This window comes from Thunnus thynnus, chromosome 5 (assembly GCF_963924715.1).
Source record: "Thunnus thynnus chromosome 5, fThuThy2.1, whole genome shotgun sequence".
Classification (NCBI taxonomy): Eukaryota; Metazoa; Chordata; class Actinopteri; order Scombriformes; family Scombridae; genus Thunnus; species Thunnus thynnus.
The window spans coordinates 15,566,750-15,584,516 of record NC_089521.1 but is presented as its reverse complement, the minus strand read 5'-3'; positions in this window follow the sequence as shown (position 1 = coordinate 15,584,516).

Sequence of the window (17,767 nt, the reverse complement as noted above, 5' to 3'; positions counted from 1 at the left end):
AAATGTTAAGACTTTTTTAGGGGGGCAGTTAGTTATCGGGTGAAAATGATTCTCTTAATGTCTTATTGGTGATTCTTGAAATGTTATTTTGTTTGCATTTGTTTGCTGTACATGAAACAGATTGAGGTGAATCCTGCAGCTGGATTTCTTACCTGACTTGAGCGTCTGTCGAACAATTATCAGTTCTCCTATCTGTTCAGCTCCTATCTGTGCCATCACACTCATGCCCAATTTCCCTAAACTGTCACAGCTAATAATTGGGCCTCTCTGTCAGGAAGGAAATCAGGCCCGCTGTTCTAACTAAAACACACATCCCTCACCCCCTCCCTTCATCCTTCCTTCTCCCCCTTTTTCCCTCTCTCTCTCTTCTTTCCTTCTCCATCACCCTGCTCCCCTAATACAGTGGAAATATCAGCTCTCCAGATAGAACACAGACACTTCCTCCTCGTCGGTCCTCCTCTTCTTCCTTCCCCCGAGTTGGTGTGTGTGTATGCGTGCATGCATGTGTGTGTGTGTGTGTGTGTGTTCAGGGGGGTGTACGCTGTGTGACAGTGGTAGCCTCAGGGCCAGGTTGCTGTTGACAGGGACGAGGGTCTCTGATTTGAGGAGAGCCGTCACACCAGCGACTACAGCTGCCTCCCCGAGTGACACCTCCCTGTTAGTGGGGGAGATGTGGACACATGTGTCAGTGTGTGTGTGTGTGTTGGCAGTGTTGATGGCGGGGTTGATGGACTGACTGGCTGCCTACAGTGCTCAGGACAAACAGGGAAACTTTCCCTGATGAGCTGACAGGCCCTCATGTTGAACACCTAACTGGGCTCCTGTTGGCACTTGGACAAAGTGCAGAAGAGGTGAAGGCAAGAAAGAAGAAAATGAAAACACAACCCAAGCAGGTCAGGGAAAATAAAAAGAGGTGTAAAAGGAAACTAAACAGCATGCAGCCCTAATGTGTCACGCTTGTGTGGAGCGTGCATATATGTCTGTGTGGGTTTGCGTGTCTGTGTGTGTGTCTCCAGAGACTGGGCTGTGTAGATCACCATTCCACCTTATCTAATTTCATTAATGTGATCCCCTGTCCATCCCCTGACAGCTTAATAGCCATTATTTGTGGGTCCCTTCAAATAAATTCTCAGCAGTAAATTGCAGTCTGTGGAAATCGAGATATAAACGCCACCCTGCATTACTGTATAATATCTTTCCCTTTAATTAACTGAAAGCCATGCTGACATTTATTGGATTGCAAGTTACTTGTTAATGGCAATAAATTGCGAAACAAAAAAAAGAATCATTGCTTATTTTACATCAATAATTTGTGGACCTTTTGCTAATGATTATTCATTACTCGCCTATGGGGACTGTCGTGTTTGGTGAGCTAAAGTGAATGAAGAATGTAAAGATTTAAGTGGGCAGCATCTACTTAGTGTTATGGCTTTGGTGCTGTGCATTAAATGCCTCGCTCTGTTGCCGTCCCTTTACCCTGTCTTCTGCATCTGGCTTTTGGTGAAGAATGTGTTCTGTGAAATTTATTACATAGATTTCATTCTGTCGGACTGAACCACTTTCATGGAGAAAGTGTTATTTTCAGTGCAGCATTTGGCAAGCACAAGTATATTCTCATGTTAACCACGTGGATGGAAAAACTGAACTAAAATCAGTCAATGTACTGTCCTGTGGGCATGTTTGCTGTATTTTTGTTGAGGGTTTTTGTAATCATATTTTATGGATGGGTCACCTTTTGCCTCTCACCCAAAAAAGTAAATTGCGGGGAGGTAATTAACATTAATGGAACAATTTTTGGGGGTAAATGGGAAGAAATTGTTTGTCACTTTATATTCTGTAGAAGGAATCAGCTATTAAAGGTACAAAAAGGACAAATAAACACATGTATGTCTACTGAATGCAGACTTAAAAATGTAATCAGAAATCTATTGCTGATTTCTTTTTCTCTAAACCCTACTTTGCAAATACAAGATAAAAAATCAACAAGTGCAGGCAGTATTTGTGTTGACAGCAACAAACAGACCTTAAGGCCTCAGTACCTGCCGCCTTTAGTTTGCCACAACTTTCAATAAAAAAAAACATTCCTGTGCAGTGAAGGAACCAATTTCCCTCTGTGGTGCCACTCTGTGTGTGTGTCACTCAGTTGCAACCAGCTTGCTATTTGGAGGAACATATTCCCTGTCGTAGTGGGCACCCGTCAGAGGGGCGGGTGGCTCTCATCAGGCACTGCCACTTGCTCGGTGCTGGCATTGATCTGGCGTGGAGGGAACGGAGATCTGACAGCCCTGCCACAAAAATCAGACCCTTCAGACGCCAGGAAAAGAGACTTACTCCCCCGCCTCTCTTTGCACTCAAATGTGCGCACATGCATGCACACACAAACACGTACACAAAGTCAAAAAGAGCAGTCGGTCAGAGTGTACGCATGCAGCTAGGGCCTGTCAGTGCAGATCTAGTTGACAAGGCTCTACATGAGAATGACTGGGGAGGAAGAGGATGGCAAGTGGAGGGAGGGTAGGGGAGGTGTGCATCAGGCAGACAAAAACACAGTTTAAATGATGGGACATGAGCAGGGGAGCCAGCTCACAGTTGGCCTGATGACCCCTCCACCCGTGTATACGCTCGCTCTATAGCAACATCTCCACGTTGCCCTTGGGTGTTTGCCCGGGTTATCCTTTCTTCTGCATCATCTGTTGTCTCCTGGTTGTGGATATGACCAGAGACAGGCTCTGAGAGAGATGTCCCTCTCCACCGATATCACGCTGTGTCTCTCACACACTTGTCTCAAATGCCTCTTACTCATCCCTTCTGATGTCTCCCATCAACCTGCGAATGAGCAACTGTGACAGGGAGAGAGAGAGAGAGACAGAGGGAGACAGAAAGGGAAGAGGGGAGGGGGCGAAAGAAGGGGGCATTAGAGAGAGCTGTTTATTTTGCAAGGCTGACAGAAAAGTCTCTGAAATGCTGAGCTGGGATCACGTTGAGTAACATAGACTGACTTTTTAGGGAGAAACAACCTGCTTTGGTAAACTTGGAATGACTTTGGAATAATATGGACCCTCCTCCTCATATTGTGGAATGACAGAAGAGAAATGCACTTCAGCAGTTCATAGTTGCACTTTAGAGATCACACAATAAACCGTCTGATATGACAGGTCAATCTCCAAATTTCTGCGGTTCAAAATGTCATCTCTCTTACTCTTCCTCTCCATCTCTGTCTCACTGGATCAGTTTTCTGCAACATTGTGTTTCCTGCATGTGTGTCGGCTTGTGCAACATTGAACCAACTCTGTCAGATGGTTTTATCAAAAACTGATCATCAGGCACTTGGAAAAAATGCAGAGGACAATTTCACATGCAGTAAATAGGTGCTCTTGATGATGACGGTCATAAAACAGATTCTTAAGACACTCTTAGGCAGACCAAGGAGGAAAAGTGTATAAAATGTCTTTGTTTAGTTGTGCACAGCATTGGTTTAAAACAGAGTTGTCATCAAGGTGAAGATAAAAACAGAAACAAATGTTTGTGCTTAGTACCTGATGGAATAATGTTTATTTCTGGTGCTTTGTCTACAAGTGCAATCTGCTTTTTACAATCTTCCACCCTGACAAAGGCCTTGTGGGCGGGGGGCAAAAGTGGTCTGTGTTTTAATACATTAATATCCTGACTAAAAAAAGGCCTTTTACATACAGTAGTGTTTTTCCCAGCATTCCTGCAGAACGTGTCTTTTCACTCACTAACCAAGAGGCTTTTGGAAACTTTATGTAGTCTCTCACACGTTCCTCAAATCACAGCTGACATTAAATGTTGAACCAATAGTTGGTATTTTCATCAACATCCTCAATCAGGCAACAAATGCACTTGTAAAAAAAAAGATTCCTAATTAGATTATACAAAGTTAAAACACAGGTTATACTCTGTAAGTAATTTATCAAGAAAAGAACAGGCTTAAACAAAACTGTGATAGGTTTACACAGAATCACCAGCTTGTGGCTTTAAAACCAGCTTTCTTCACATGGATACTTTAGTTAATCCAGAGTTATCCGCACTTCCTTTACATAATATTAGCTCAACCTCCCCCAACACAAAGGGAATAAATCTTATCAGCCATCTGGACCATGCATTTACAAAATGATCAATTTCAATCAAAGGAAATTAGAGGAGAGCTTGATGTATTTGACAAATAGATCATTGGCCTGCTTTAACTCTGACCCCAATGTGACGCTTTGTCGGACTATAATCTCTTTAGAATTATTGGAGCGTTCAATTAGCCAGATTAAATGACACAGCCAAGAAACATGTTGCTAATACGGAGAAGTGAAGCTGCTCTGTCTCTGTTTTAATATCTCACTCGCACTATTCTGTTTCTTCACTTTTCCCAAAATCTTTTTGCTGAATCTCTGTCTTACTGCCCACCTCCAAACCCGTATAGTAAACTGTTTAGAGGCTTGTGTGTGTGTGTTTGGTCTGAGACGGTAGACGAGTGCTGCTGAAAAAAGAATATTACAGAAGGCAATGGAGAGCAGAACAGTAAACATGTTGTCATTGAACCACCACAGCGAGGAAGTGCTCTCTTTAATGCCACACAGGCACACAACAGACACACACAGACATGTCCACACACACTTCACTTCATACAATCTATTTTCTTTGTTCACAGTTGAAATAAAAGTTCACACCTCCTGGAGTGGTGAAGCCCTTAGTTGTAAGCCCCTTACAAGTCCTCAGTGTTGTCTGTGAGAGAGCAGTGTGCTGCAGTGGGACCTTGTCACTACCCAGTGTGTGTGTGTGTGTATGTGTGTGTGTGTGTGTCCTGCTTCAGCCTCAGCCAGCAACATCACACAGCCTGTATAAGCTTGAGTCCCAGGGGCTGTGTTACTGTTTCATTGGAGCGGCACCTCTGTGCTTCCTTCTCCACCAAATACTCTGGGCAGTATGGTCACCAGCTCATAATCAAACCTCAGGGGCCCTCTCCTTGTGTACAGACATGCACACACATGCACGCACACACACATAGACAGACATGTGACTGAATGTTTCATCTGGCGGCGCTGTTGCCAGTGTCTGACAGAGTTTAACTGGCTGCATTTGTACTATTATTTATGCATATTTACAACCTATTTGGCCCACACTCAGTTGCATTACATTACAGTGTGCTGTTTGAGCTGAAATGAGGCTGTAAACCATGTGTACTAATAAAGGGAATAGTCTGTTGTCTATGCATGCATATGTGCAACATGGCACAAATCACCCCTCATACATACATGCACATTACATGTATGGGAACTCCTTTGAACACACCAAAAGCACAAGCAAGCAGGGACAGAAAGAGGAGTTTCTATATGCACTGGGACAGATTCACAATATTTATTTACACTATTTTCTAGAGAATAGACTGTTTGATTAGACCCTAAAATCCCAATGCTCTTCTTAAATTTCCTCTTTGGTACTAAAACAAAAGAAGTAATAAAAAATGTAATCGTAATTGTTCTTTCATCTGCCTGTTTAAGTGCTTTATTGAAGCTGTATCATGCATAGGGTTAGGATCTCCAATTTTGGTGATTAAGTACAATATTTCAAACTGAGTTGCATTTTTTATGGCCCCTGCACCTACATTAAATGAATAAGTAATCTTTTTTACACAGGTTTCCATGGAATTCAGAAGCCTACTGCTATCTGAAATGTCTGAAGCCTTGGGGTCTTCATTAGACTTAAGAAAAAAAAAGTTTTGTGGGTTTCAACAATTCCTACTCACACATGTGCGCACACAAGTGTTTGCGTGATGTCCACACAAAAAGTGAAAATGTGAAAATACTGAATGAATCTGTTTTTGTTCGTAGAATACCACATGATTTTAAAGGCCAAGCTAATATTTCATTAATGAAGAGTGAAATGCTGTTGACCCTCAGCAGTGGATTAGTCACTATAGACACAAGTGCCAAGTTTTACCAGGAAATAAAGCATTTGGATTTGAAAAAGCACTGAACAGTCTGAAAAAAAATCAGCACTGAAAAAGGGAAATTATCCAAATCTCAGGATTTATTTTGAGTGATGTTGAATAAAGTGTTTTTTTTTTTTAAGAATTTACTGAATGAAAGCAATGCAGTTAATTTACATTGTTATTATTTCCATTTTCATTTTTCTTTTAAGTGTATATTATATTTTGTAAATTATTATATTCTATTACATAATTTTAATTACATAATTTCTATTACATTTATATATATATATTCCTATAGTCATTCTATTATGTTTCAGGGAGAAATCATCGGGACCACACTATACAGGTGAAAAAAAAAACAGAGGTTAACATTCAGACCCTTTGTTTATCTTAAAGTCACCCACTGGCCCTACGCAGTGGATTTCCTGCAAGATCTCCATTATTAACAACAGACTGAAACAGGTGCTAAACTTCCCGCTTCCCATTAATTATTGGTCTTTAATTTCACAGGCTTCGATGTGGCTGTTACACACTCACGCACACACACGCAGTGTTTGAGCCATAAACCCCTTTCTGCCAGCAGCTGATGCATGGCACCCTGTTGACACACACTAACAGTGATATATACCAGTGGATGAATCTCTAATTAAGCTTTGGCAGGGAGTCCACAGTTACTTAGTGCCACACTTCATTATCTGCCCATACCCCTGCTCCAGTGCTACAGGCCCATCGTTGATTTAAGGTAACGTAGAAAATCTCCACACTACATTGCATCTGTTTCCTCTCTTGCAACATTTTTCTGTCTCTGGTTTATGTAACGTTTGGCTTCAGCGAGAGTTTAAATGTGAAAAAACAATATATAATTTATTTGGCCATCTAAACTCTGTGTATGGTCTCACATGTCACCAAAAAACATGATATTCAGAAAAAGATACAGAAGAAGAAGGAAAAGAAGTTTTGAAATTGTCCTAGTAAATTTAAACAATAGTAGGAATGCTGAAATTGCAGACTGGGGCTCTAACACATGACATATTTTTGTCTTCTTGAAGGAAAAAAAACACACAGCAGCCAATTTGCAGCAACTGAAAAATCCCTTCCAATAGACAGCATTATGAAACAGGTTTTGCTCCTGGGCTCCGCATGCAATCAGTGAGTTGTGTTACGTCTGATCGCTACATGCACCATGACAGGGAGAGGTCAAGAGTCCTGACCTGTGATGATGGCTGGGGTGACAGATGTCATGTCAAGTTTGTTACGGCTTTGTTTTAATGACGGAGTGAGTCACCGCTTGTGTACACGCAGGGTCACTGTTGAACACGTACTGGATCACTGTCACGCAATTTTCATTCCTCTCTGACGCAATATACTGTAACAACTTCTGATCTGTCTGTCACTCAACATAACAATGTCCTGTTGGCCTGAGCTAATTTGCGCATGAACGGGTGAAAACACAAGCAGGGTAAAATACAAAGTGTGTAACCACTGCACATTGTGATCATTAATGGAGAGTGAAAAGTCCACTCACTTATTAGTGATCCCCTGCCATAACCCATTTTGAAAAAATAAGCGTACTCAGTGATGCAACTTCTCACTGATTGGCCATGTCAAAATTCTGCAACCTACAATATCTAACATTTCTCAGTTTCTAACACAACCTATCATCATTTAATTTCCATTATCTCCATGTCCATGCTAGCGCTCTGTATTCTCTTTCTTTTTCTCTTTTCGCTCCAGGCCCCCTTCTCTCTCAACCATGGCCTTTTTTTACATCATTGTTTGACCAGTGCAGAGACCTACATGTGTCTACAACATATAACAAACGAAACGAGGACTACAAATGAATCACAAGGGGGGTGAAATTCTTTAAGAAGTGTTAAATGCTGAGTCGTGTTAAATTACAACCAAAGAAAGAGACTCTCTAAAGAATTAGCACTTAATTAGGTCTTAATTAGCATAATTATGCATGCTAACAGTGTCTCGACAGAATAGCAGTTGTCAGGAGGGTTGAACCATCTGTAACGGCAGAGGATTAATACATCATCTTTTATATCCAACAACGCTTTACCTCTTCTATCTCAAAGTGCTTTTCATTAATCAATTTCACTTTTATTGGAGAGGAAATTTGGCATTTTTCATTATGTGCCATTATACCTCTCCCTTTGCAGCTATAACGGTTCTAATTAGGCCTCAAGTGTATCCTCAAACACAAACACTTGAACAGACACGCACAGAGACACGCTCACACACACATGCTCATTTACAGCAATTGGCAGTGTAGTGTTGTGTTGACCACACTTAACATGGGTGACATGGGCAGGGTCTGGTGCTGGTGAAGAGGGGAAGGGGTAAAGACAGAGGTAAGGGTGGGGAGAGGTGAGCGGATTGACAATGAGGAGGAGAGGAGAGACGGAGAGTGAGCAGAGGGAGGAGGGGGTTGATAATCAATGAAAAGTCTTGAACTTAGGAAACCCTTTTCATGTTTGGTAATCAGCTGAGAGTACCTGTATCACCTCCCCGAGCTAGAGAGGAGATGAGGGCAGAAAGGAGAAACAAGGAGCCTGTTGAAGGAGGACAAAAAGATGAGACTCCCTTAACTTTGTAGAAAAATCATACAAAACAAAATTTAGTGCAAGTTCATTTTCAATTATCTGACATTAGCTGCCACAAACACCTTCAGTCACAACCAAGTTTTTTTCTCTTGTGTCTGTAACTATAAACAAATTATTATATTATTATTTCTTGAAACTTGGATTATATAACAATTTCTGTGGAATAAAGAGAGGCTAGTTTGACAAAAAAATCCAACCGAAGGTCCACTTACTAGCTTTTCCCAGAGCTTTCAACCGTAGCACACAGCCTTCATTAGTGGATAGAGTTTTGCTAAATTGTCATGGAGATGGAGCTGCTGACTAGGGACGTACAGAAAGCCCAGTATTTGTATTTGTATATATATTTGTTGAGGCAGCAAAATTATTTGTATTTGTATTTGTATTCGAATAAAAGTGGAAAGAAAAAAAATCTGTTTTTGTACATTGTACCTACAAAGGAGGTCCCCACTGACTACTGAGCTAAAACTTTATTCATCGCCACATTACAGACAGCCCTCTACCTATTTAGAAAACAGAGAAAGCCAGCATGTAACATGTAGGGAGGAACTTCAAAGGCGATTCTTGCTTTGCACTTTTCATTTATTGCATATTTTCTACAAGCTAACTTTGTGGAAAGGAGAAGGCGGACAACAGGTTATGGAGAGTCCCTTGGGAGCACTTCGCATGTGTCAGAAGGTCAGCTTTATCTCTGGGGAACACCCCCAGCTCCAGGAGTGATGTCCAAATTAGGAAATGTGCATCATGTAGCAGGTGGATGTGACTCCCCTCATTGAGACCTGCTCATGGATGTGACAGCGGAGCAGAGGACAGAGACTGAGTTAGTGATGTAACTGACTTTCACACTGGTATTTGACATGCGTTTTTTTTTCTTCCAGAAAACAAATAATTTTTAAAATATTTGTATGAAACAAATATTCGTAAAAAAAAAAAAAAACACACACTATTTGTGCATTGCCGAAAAACATATTTGTTGTATTTGCTCAACTGGAAAATTATTTGAATCACTGGTATACATATGCAAAGAAATACTAAGTATGACACAAAACTATGAGAGATGACTTTATGGTAAAGATGTTCATTTGAATTACATGCTCCTTCCTTATTATACAAATTTGCTAACAAGTAATTCTTTTCTTGTTGAATTTCCTCTTCTCCCCTTTTTCCTATATTCCATTTGAGGAATCAATGTCTTGATGGATAACAAGCATGGCACATCTCACCTTCCTCTTTAGGGAAGGGTGACAGAATCACTCCCAGTGCTGCCATTTCCATCTACCGGCCCTGCAACGCACACACTGACACACGCTGAGGTGTGGTCAGGGCACATACACACCATAGCTGCAATCTATAAGAGCCCTGAGCCTTAGGCGACCTTGAGACACTCCACTCGTTCTGGCCTTGCCAATAGCATGAGTGTGTGTGTCTGTGTGCATGCAGGTATGTATGTGTGTGTACGTGTCAAGCATAAGTCTGCATAAGTTCATTTCACCCAAGCATATTGGCAGAAACTATCCTAAAATCATGGATATAAAACTCTTCTAGCTCGTGTACATGCTAATTCTCTTCATATGGTATTTAAAGTGGGAGTCGATCACTTGAACAAGGTCTCCCCCTCTCCATTTCTCCCCCATCCCATCCCCCCCACCCCCCCCCCCTTCCTCTCCCAGGCCCACAGGGACATTAGCATTATCGATGAGCTCACCCCGTCACCTCAGACACAGGCTCTTAAAAGAGAATAATTTCATGCAAATGAGATATTGATGAGCTAATGATTAATTGGCTGCCTGGCTGTGTTAATATGCAATAGCTGTCGTGTAATATGCATTTCTAATGACTCTGTCTCAGTGTGTTCAAACAAATGGGTGACTTTGATCATTGGGGTACTCAGAGGCTTTCCAGCATGTTAGCTCGGGGATAAAGCTTTGCCTGAGGGGTTTGTGCAAACTACCATGGGAATGCAACCGAAGAGAAAAGGGAACTTTCCCTTTCGGTGTTTGTATGTGTGTGTGTTTGTTTGTTCTTAAACTTAGAAATATGCAAGGAATTTCTGAGATATACAGTTTGTATATTATCAGAACAATAGTTTTGCACGACCCTTACTCATACAGATGTCTGTCAAGATGTATGAGCTATCAGAGACTTTTTAAAAGGCTTTGATCTTTGACCCTGACTGGCTGACCATAACCAAAATAGATATTCCAGCTTTGTGTTATAAACACATCCTTTGCAAAGTCTGACAACAGTTGAAGTAGAAAGTAAAAAGTAGAAATGTGTAGTAAGCATTATTATGATTGACAAATTTTTGCCCAAATTCAACACTGCAAGTGCACAAGAGTGATGAAAACCAACATAGACTGCAAAGTTAAAACTCGACTGACCAAGCACAGTAGAGGGTGCTGTCTTCTGTCCTACCAGTGACAGAATAGGGATGAAAATATATTTTTTATATAAAAGATCATATTTTGTGCTGCAAATGAGAATGGAAACAAGGATAAAGTTACTGTGATCATTTAGACAGATATAAAGTTTTGTAAAATATATCCAACATAGTAGCACAGGATGCACAGGATGTGGCAAAACCTTTTGACTCAAAACATTTATGATAAATTATATTATAGTGAACCTGGTTACCCTGCCCTAAGATTTCCCAGCATGCAACAGATTAATTAATTCAGAGTTTTATTTTACAATTTTGTCTCACTTTGTCTCATTTTCGATATCATCAATATCTTGAAAACTATTAACTTATCAGAGGATGAATAACACTGATTCTTTTGACTTAATTTAAATTGAAATGAGTCAAGGTATTTTATACATATAACAGTTCTTATATAATCTTTTTGGCTGCTAGGATGCTCAGTTTTCTGATACCAAAACTGATGAAAATTGTTTCTGACTGAAACATGCTGTGTAACACCTTTGAAGTATCATCTGTAAGCCAGTCAGTTGAATTATTTGAGCAGGAAGTAACCTTAACCCAAGTTAACTGTCAATCAATAAACATTTACCAGACACATCTCCCACTGTCTCATATAACTTCATCATTCACCATCAACTGCACACTGGAACATTTAAGGACAAAAACCCCCCCACAGTTTGATAGCTTTAAAAGCTCCCATTAAGCTAATATCTGGTGATTTTGCACCAACAACGTGATGGCTGGCATCAGGCTGGCCTGGGCCATTTCGGTCCTAATGGTCCTTTCCCCGAAATGTCCTAATAATGGCTGGTTAAATAAAATGGACACTGTGTGAGGTAGCTGCATGTCTGAGGTGTAGATTTTTAGCTTTTCCCATAGTAAGTGACATGGTTGCTGGGTAAAATAATGCCAGGTCAATTTAGGGTAACCCCTTGTGTGCGTGTGTGTGTGTGCGTGCGCATGTGTGTGCGTGTGTGTGCGTATGTGTGTGTGTGTGTGTGTGTGTGTGTGTGTGTGTGTGTGTGTGTGTTTGTGTGTTTGTGTTTGTGTGTTTGTGTGTTTGTGTGGGTGTGTAAGTGGCTGCATCGGGCTATGAGTGTGCCTAATCAGACTGACTGCAGCTGCCCCTGGGGACTTGCATGGATCTGTCCAAGTGTCATTCAGTCTGTCCATCTGTCTGTCCGTCTGTCTGTCTGTCTGAAGCAAAGGGAGAAATGGTGTGTGCGTGTATGGCACCAATAGCAACCAAATAATGCAACCAGGATTCAGGATTTGGTGTGTGGCGTGGTTGGTGTAAGACCTGAAGACAGATGGATGGAGAGACAGGACTGGACAGGCAGACCTGTGGCCAGACCTGTCAACAGAGATAGGTCTGCTGACACCTGTGAGTATCATGACTGACGTGTATGTGTGTGTGTGCGTGTGCATGCACATGTACACACCTGCAGAAATAGCAGTTGATGGCTGCCACTCAGATGACTAATGTGCCATCAGTTGAGTGACAGGGGAATGTGCTGTTGCCCTGACCTGCTCATTTAATCACCAAGTGTCCAATGAGGCTTCCCACATTGTTAGCTGTAAACATCTCAGGTTTTCCACTCAGCGAGGGTCATCTGTGTGTGTGTGTGTGTGTGTGTGTGTGTGTGTGTGTGTGTATAACTGCTCAAGTAAACGGCTCTGAGTTGAGGTTACCATTGTGTTCAAACTTGCTGCTGGTGTGTGGCAAATGTGCAGTACAAGTACAATGCCCATTTTTTGAGGGGGCATCGTTTCACACAACCCCATGGCAGTGACATCCAATTTAACTTCTGGTTAATATTTACAAGGATAAACTGATCAGATTAGTATAGATCAGCAAAGGGGATACTCAGAAAATGTGTATACAAGATAAAACATCAAATATGGTCTTGATAGTGGAGATAAAAGCCCCAAAGTTCCTGTATTAAATGCCTGTAGGAACCAGATGTTAGGGTTTAATATGATTGTTCTGATAACACTACCCCTTCCAGAGTAAAAAGTTATAATTAATGGAATCTAATTTTGTTTTAAATTCATGGCTTTTTGTCTTTTACATTTTTCTCCCTTGATATGTTTTTGATTTAAATGGTGATAAAGATGTTGAGTTACATTCACATCAGTTATGTTTTTCGCTTCCTAAAATATCTAAAGAAATCAGAGGAACAGCATTTTATTTTAAGGTTCTATCTGACAGAATCCTCATGATACATTTCAGCATTTAGTTTACTGAAGAATACTATCTGCACTTATATGTGTTTACTATCATTAAATCTTCTCTGTTTTATTCTTTCATCTTTATTGTAGGAACCCTGGAAAACAAAATGATACATCTGAATGGTTTTATCTTGTGATAACTTATTTAATCAGAAGGGAACATGCATTTTCAGTGGACTTTCATCAGATAAATAAAGGATAACAAATAGATAAACACAAATTGTTGTAAACCTCTAATCCAGCTGTAATTCTGCAAGTGTCAGTGTCTGTATACAGTATATACAGTCAATGCTCTGCCTTCCAGCCAGACTATCTTCCAGCCTGCCACTGTGGGTGGACACGGGGAGAGCTATATGTCATCAGCATTGAAAGAATGGAGCAGTGTTGGACAGATAAGAGCAACAATGAGTTTCCCAGCTGTGATAAATCCTCCGGTCAGACAGCGCTCCTATTTCCCCTCTTTCATATATGGGCCGTTTTATTGAATTTAGCCACTGATAAATAAATGGACTGCCACAGACCCGTTTAAGCCTGCCCTGAGGAGGATACTTGGCAGGAGTTTACACAGTTGGCCTTCTCTCTTGCTCTTTCTCTCTCGTGATAGTGATTTTGTTAGATATCGGAGAGAGACATAGGGATATTGAGAAATATGGAGAAAGGCAGACAGACAGAGAAGTGCAGATAAAATCCTAGATGAATGTGAAAACAATCTCAGAAAGCATTACATCTTCGCAGGAGAGGTAAACCCTACACATATGGATATATGGACCAGACAGTTTTCAAAGCGTTACAAGTAAGCAAGTACGGAAAGTGGACTGATGGATGGAAATCTGAACCAGGACTAAAACAAAATTCCAGGAGGGCCTGGCCCAGGTCTGAACTGGAGGGGGATGGGGGGCTACATCTGACTGTTTCTATAACTTGGAATTCAACCATCATTAATTTTATCATTTGCACATGTGCTTTTCCAATTGTGACACATCAAAAATGGCCTATTCAGTCAGTACTAGTGCAGTTAGTCATTTTAGGTCTCGTCAAATGTCAAAGTGGCATAAAAAGAAAACTTCTGAAAACAGATAGGGCACACAAATTACCCAGTGGTACTCCTCCAAACAGCCTTCTTCTCACAGTATGCACACATAAGTTTTTTTAGCTCAGGGTGTGTACAGGAGGAGACTGGAGGGTCAGCGGTGACATCACACATATGTGGAGTCCGACACACCTGGGAGATGTCAGGTGAGCAACAGTGGAAATGTTGAGTTGTAGAAGAATATCTTCATGTCAAACTTGAAACACACACAGTGCTGCAGTGTTGCAAGCTTTTAACCCCCTAGTGAATCTCTGTCTATGTTGGTCATTAGATTTCATTTCCCCTGGGGAACAATAAAGTTAATATAAAGTTAAAGTTGAAGTAAATGACCTTTACCCTGGTGCCACATTTACATACACCTGTTGCTGGTTGGCTGAGCTGAAACAACAGCCAACCTGCCCACTTAAAATCTGCTAAGTTGTAATAAACTGGATGGACGTCTTGGGCTTTGTTTGTTAAAAAAATATTTTAAAAATTCTAAAACAATTTATAAGTCTATAATCTTTTCTATGGAATAACCAAAACAAATTGCATTTATTTACAATTTTGCATTTATGTAAGGCATGCCTTGAAAGTAATGTGATTTATTAGTCTTTGGAGCCGTTTCCAAACAAACTAAAGTGCCCATACTCTTCATGGCAAAGGAACTACGACGCCATAGTGCAGCTCATTCATGTGTTTTTAATAGTTTTTGGACAACAACGGAGGTCTAAAGGAATAAGATATATCAGGCTTTGGATACACACACAATACTAATAAGTAGATCATATCATTGTTGGTTTGGCTTTGCATATTGTTGACAATAAGAAAAATATAGAAAATCACCAGCCATATTCTTTAAGTCACTTAATTAGTTGATTCACAGTCGAAAGTCCATGTTCTGGTCAGGTCTAATCAAGGTAAAGATCCATTAGGTTAGTATGCAAATGTATGTATGTGAGGGTCATTGATTGGGGTGAGCGGGCTGTTTTTAAGGCCTCGTGATGGTGATGAGCAGGGAAGGGTTGGCGTGACCTGTCTGGGTCTAACTCAATACAGTGTCACATTACAGCACAGCTCAATCACTTACCATCCTGCGTGGAACAGGTAATAATGTCACTTCCTGTTGGACCAGAGAGCATCACAAGATGAATGTGACCTCTACAAACCTATAGAGCGATGGTGATGTTACAGCCCTGCCTGGATCCTACATGTGGTCTAAATGCTTTCCCTAACAGAGGCACTTAAAGGATCTGAGGAACTTAAACTTTCAGGCACCTGATGTTCTGTACAGACTTTGTTGGATCTGAGACCAGAATTCATTATTCTGAATCTGTACCAGGAGGCAATTTGGAACACAATATCAGCAGCAGGGAGCAGAGCGCAGAAGTACTGTTCCTTCCCAAAAGCTTGACATAAATCAGAAAATAGTGAGACTATGTTCCATTTTGTGTATTGTGCGGGGCACAGTAGAAGCAGCGGATTGTCATTGCAGCAGCTTTCATAGTGACAGGTGTTTTTTGTGAGTATGAGATGAAGGTGCTGTTAAGAAGTTCAGAAAGAAACAAAGAGTCACCAAATGATACTAGTTTGATTTCTAGATTACAATTTTAGATGGAAATATGTTTATATTTTACTGTACCTGTGAATGTAAATTGAAGTGCTTAAACAAACAATTTATTAATTGATCTGTTGATAAATTTAGTCAACAATAATTTTGATAGTCTATCAAAGGAGAACTATTTTTCACATAAGACAACACATTTTTAACAGAAAGCCTGCATTAGATAACTGGTTGCATTGAGTTAAAAAAAAATGCATGCATTTACCAGGCAGGGAGCATCTAACAAAAATATGCATTATTATTTGCATTATGGGAAATGTAGGATCCAGCATTTTTGTAACCTAACCTTAACTAAAATTGAAACTCAGGATATCAGTTTTGACCACTCATTCTTTAATCTGTCTTGACAGTCCCCCAAAATTCACAGAAGTGCATTATTTCAATCATTCAAGTTATTTTTTATATAATTGTAAATTATATATCTTGGGTAGATTTTGGGCTTTTGATCAGACAAAACAAGCAGGGGAAGTCATTTCGACATTTTATAGACCAAGAAATAAATACATTAACTGAAAAATAATCAATAGATAAACTGATGAATGAAAATAATCATATACTTAATTGTGGAAGAACATGCACCATGCTGGGCTTTTACGTTTGCAGGACTATAGTTGGGTTAAATCTACATGAAATCTCCAGGATGGAGTGCATGCAAAGAGTGAAAAATGTCAAACCTGTCATTCACATTGATATATTTACAGCACATACAGACTCTACTCATACTCTCATTTCATCTTACCTAATACTGTTAGCAAGACAAATAACCAACATCCCAAATCTGGGACAGTAACCAGGAGTTACTGATGAGGTAAAAACTCTCTGAGGACAGGAAACCTTATAGGAGCCATACATACAGTATGTAAACTGCGTCAGAATCCATTGTGGGTGAGGGATCTGTGTGTATGTGCATGTGTGCGTGTGTGAAGTTATACCATCTGCAGTAACGGGACCTGACAGCTCCCACACCCCTCAGTGCAGTGTGTGTCTATGGGCTCATTCAGAGTGACAGTGTAGATTAGGGGTGTAATCCTCGCAGAGCTACAGGAGATCTATCAGTACCCTGGGCTCCAGACACACACACACACACACACACACACACACACACACACACACACACACACACACACACACACACACACACAAGCACTCATCGCACTGGAAATTAATTGAAATGTTAATGGAGGCAAAGACTCCGTTCTTAATTGCTTGGTGCTGGATTAAGACAAGATCATTTATGAAGAGAAATTAAATCAGGATCCAGGGCGATCTTGGTTGTAAAAAGGTTCCAGGCGCGTGCAGGAAGGTCATAAATGAGCGCTGATTATCACAGCGAACAAACTACGACTGACACCCTGCGTTTGTTAGCAGGTCATGTTAGCAAACTGAATTGGGTAATTAGTTAACAATATGTACTCAAAGAAAGTTCACTGTATTTGTCTTTTTTTCCCCAAAATGAAATATCTGAGGTGGCAGAAAAATAAAAGCAGTGTTTTGAGTTTTCCCCGGATGTGTCGAGGAAAAACACTTAGAGGGAGGCTTTGATCTTAGTTTTAATTAGCTCCTATTCCCCTCTAGTATTCCTCTTTTCTGTATTTGCAAGAAAGCGTATGAACAATGCTCACAACGAAGCCTCTTCTGCCGATATCAGCATTTTACTTAACTTTCCCTCTTAACTTGTTTTTTTTCCCTCCTTACTTCTCAAAGTGCAGCCTCTCTCCCTCAAAATGTCACCGACGTAGGAACAGTGAAGAGGAGCTCTTAAAAGAGTCTGTGGTTCTCTCCTCAATGTCCATCTCATCTCACGCATGTCTGTCTTTAAGATGTATCCAACATACCAAGCACATGATAAATTCATCATGTGGATGTTTTTTGA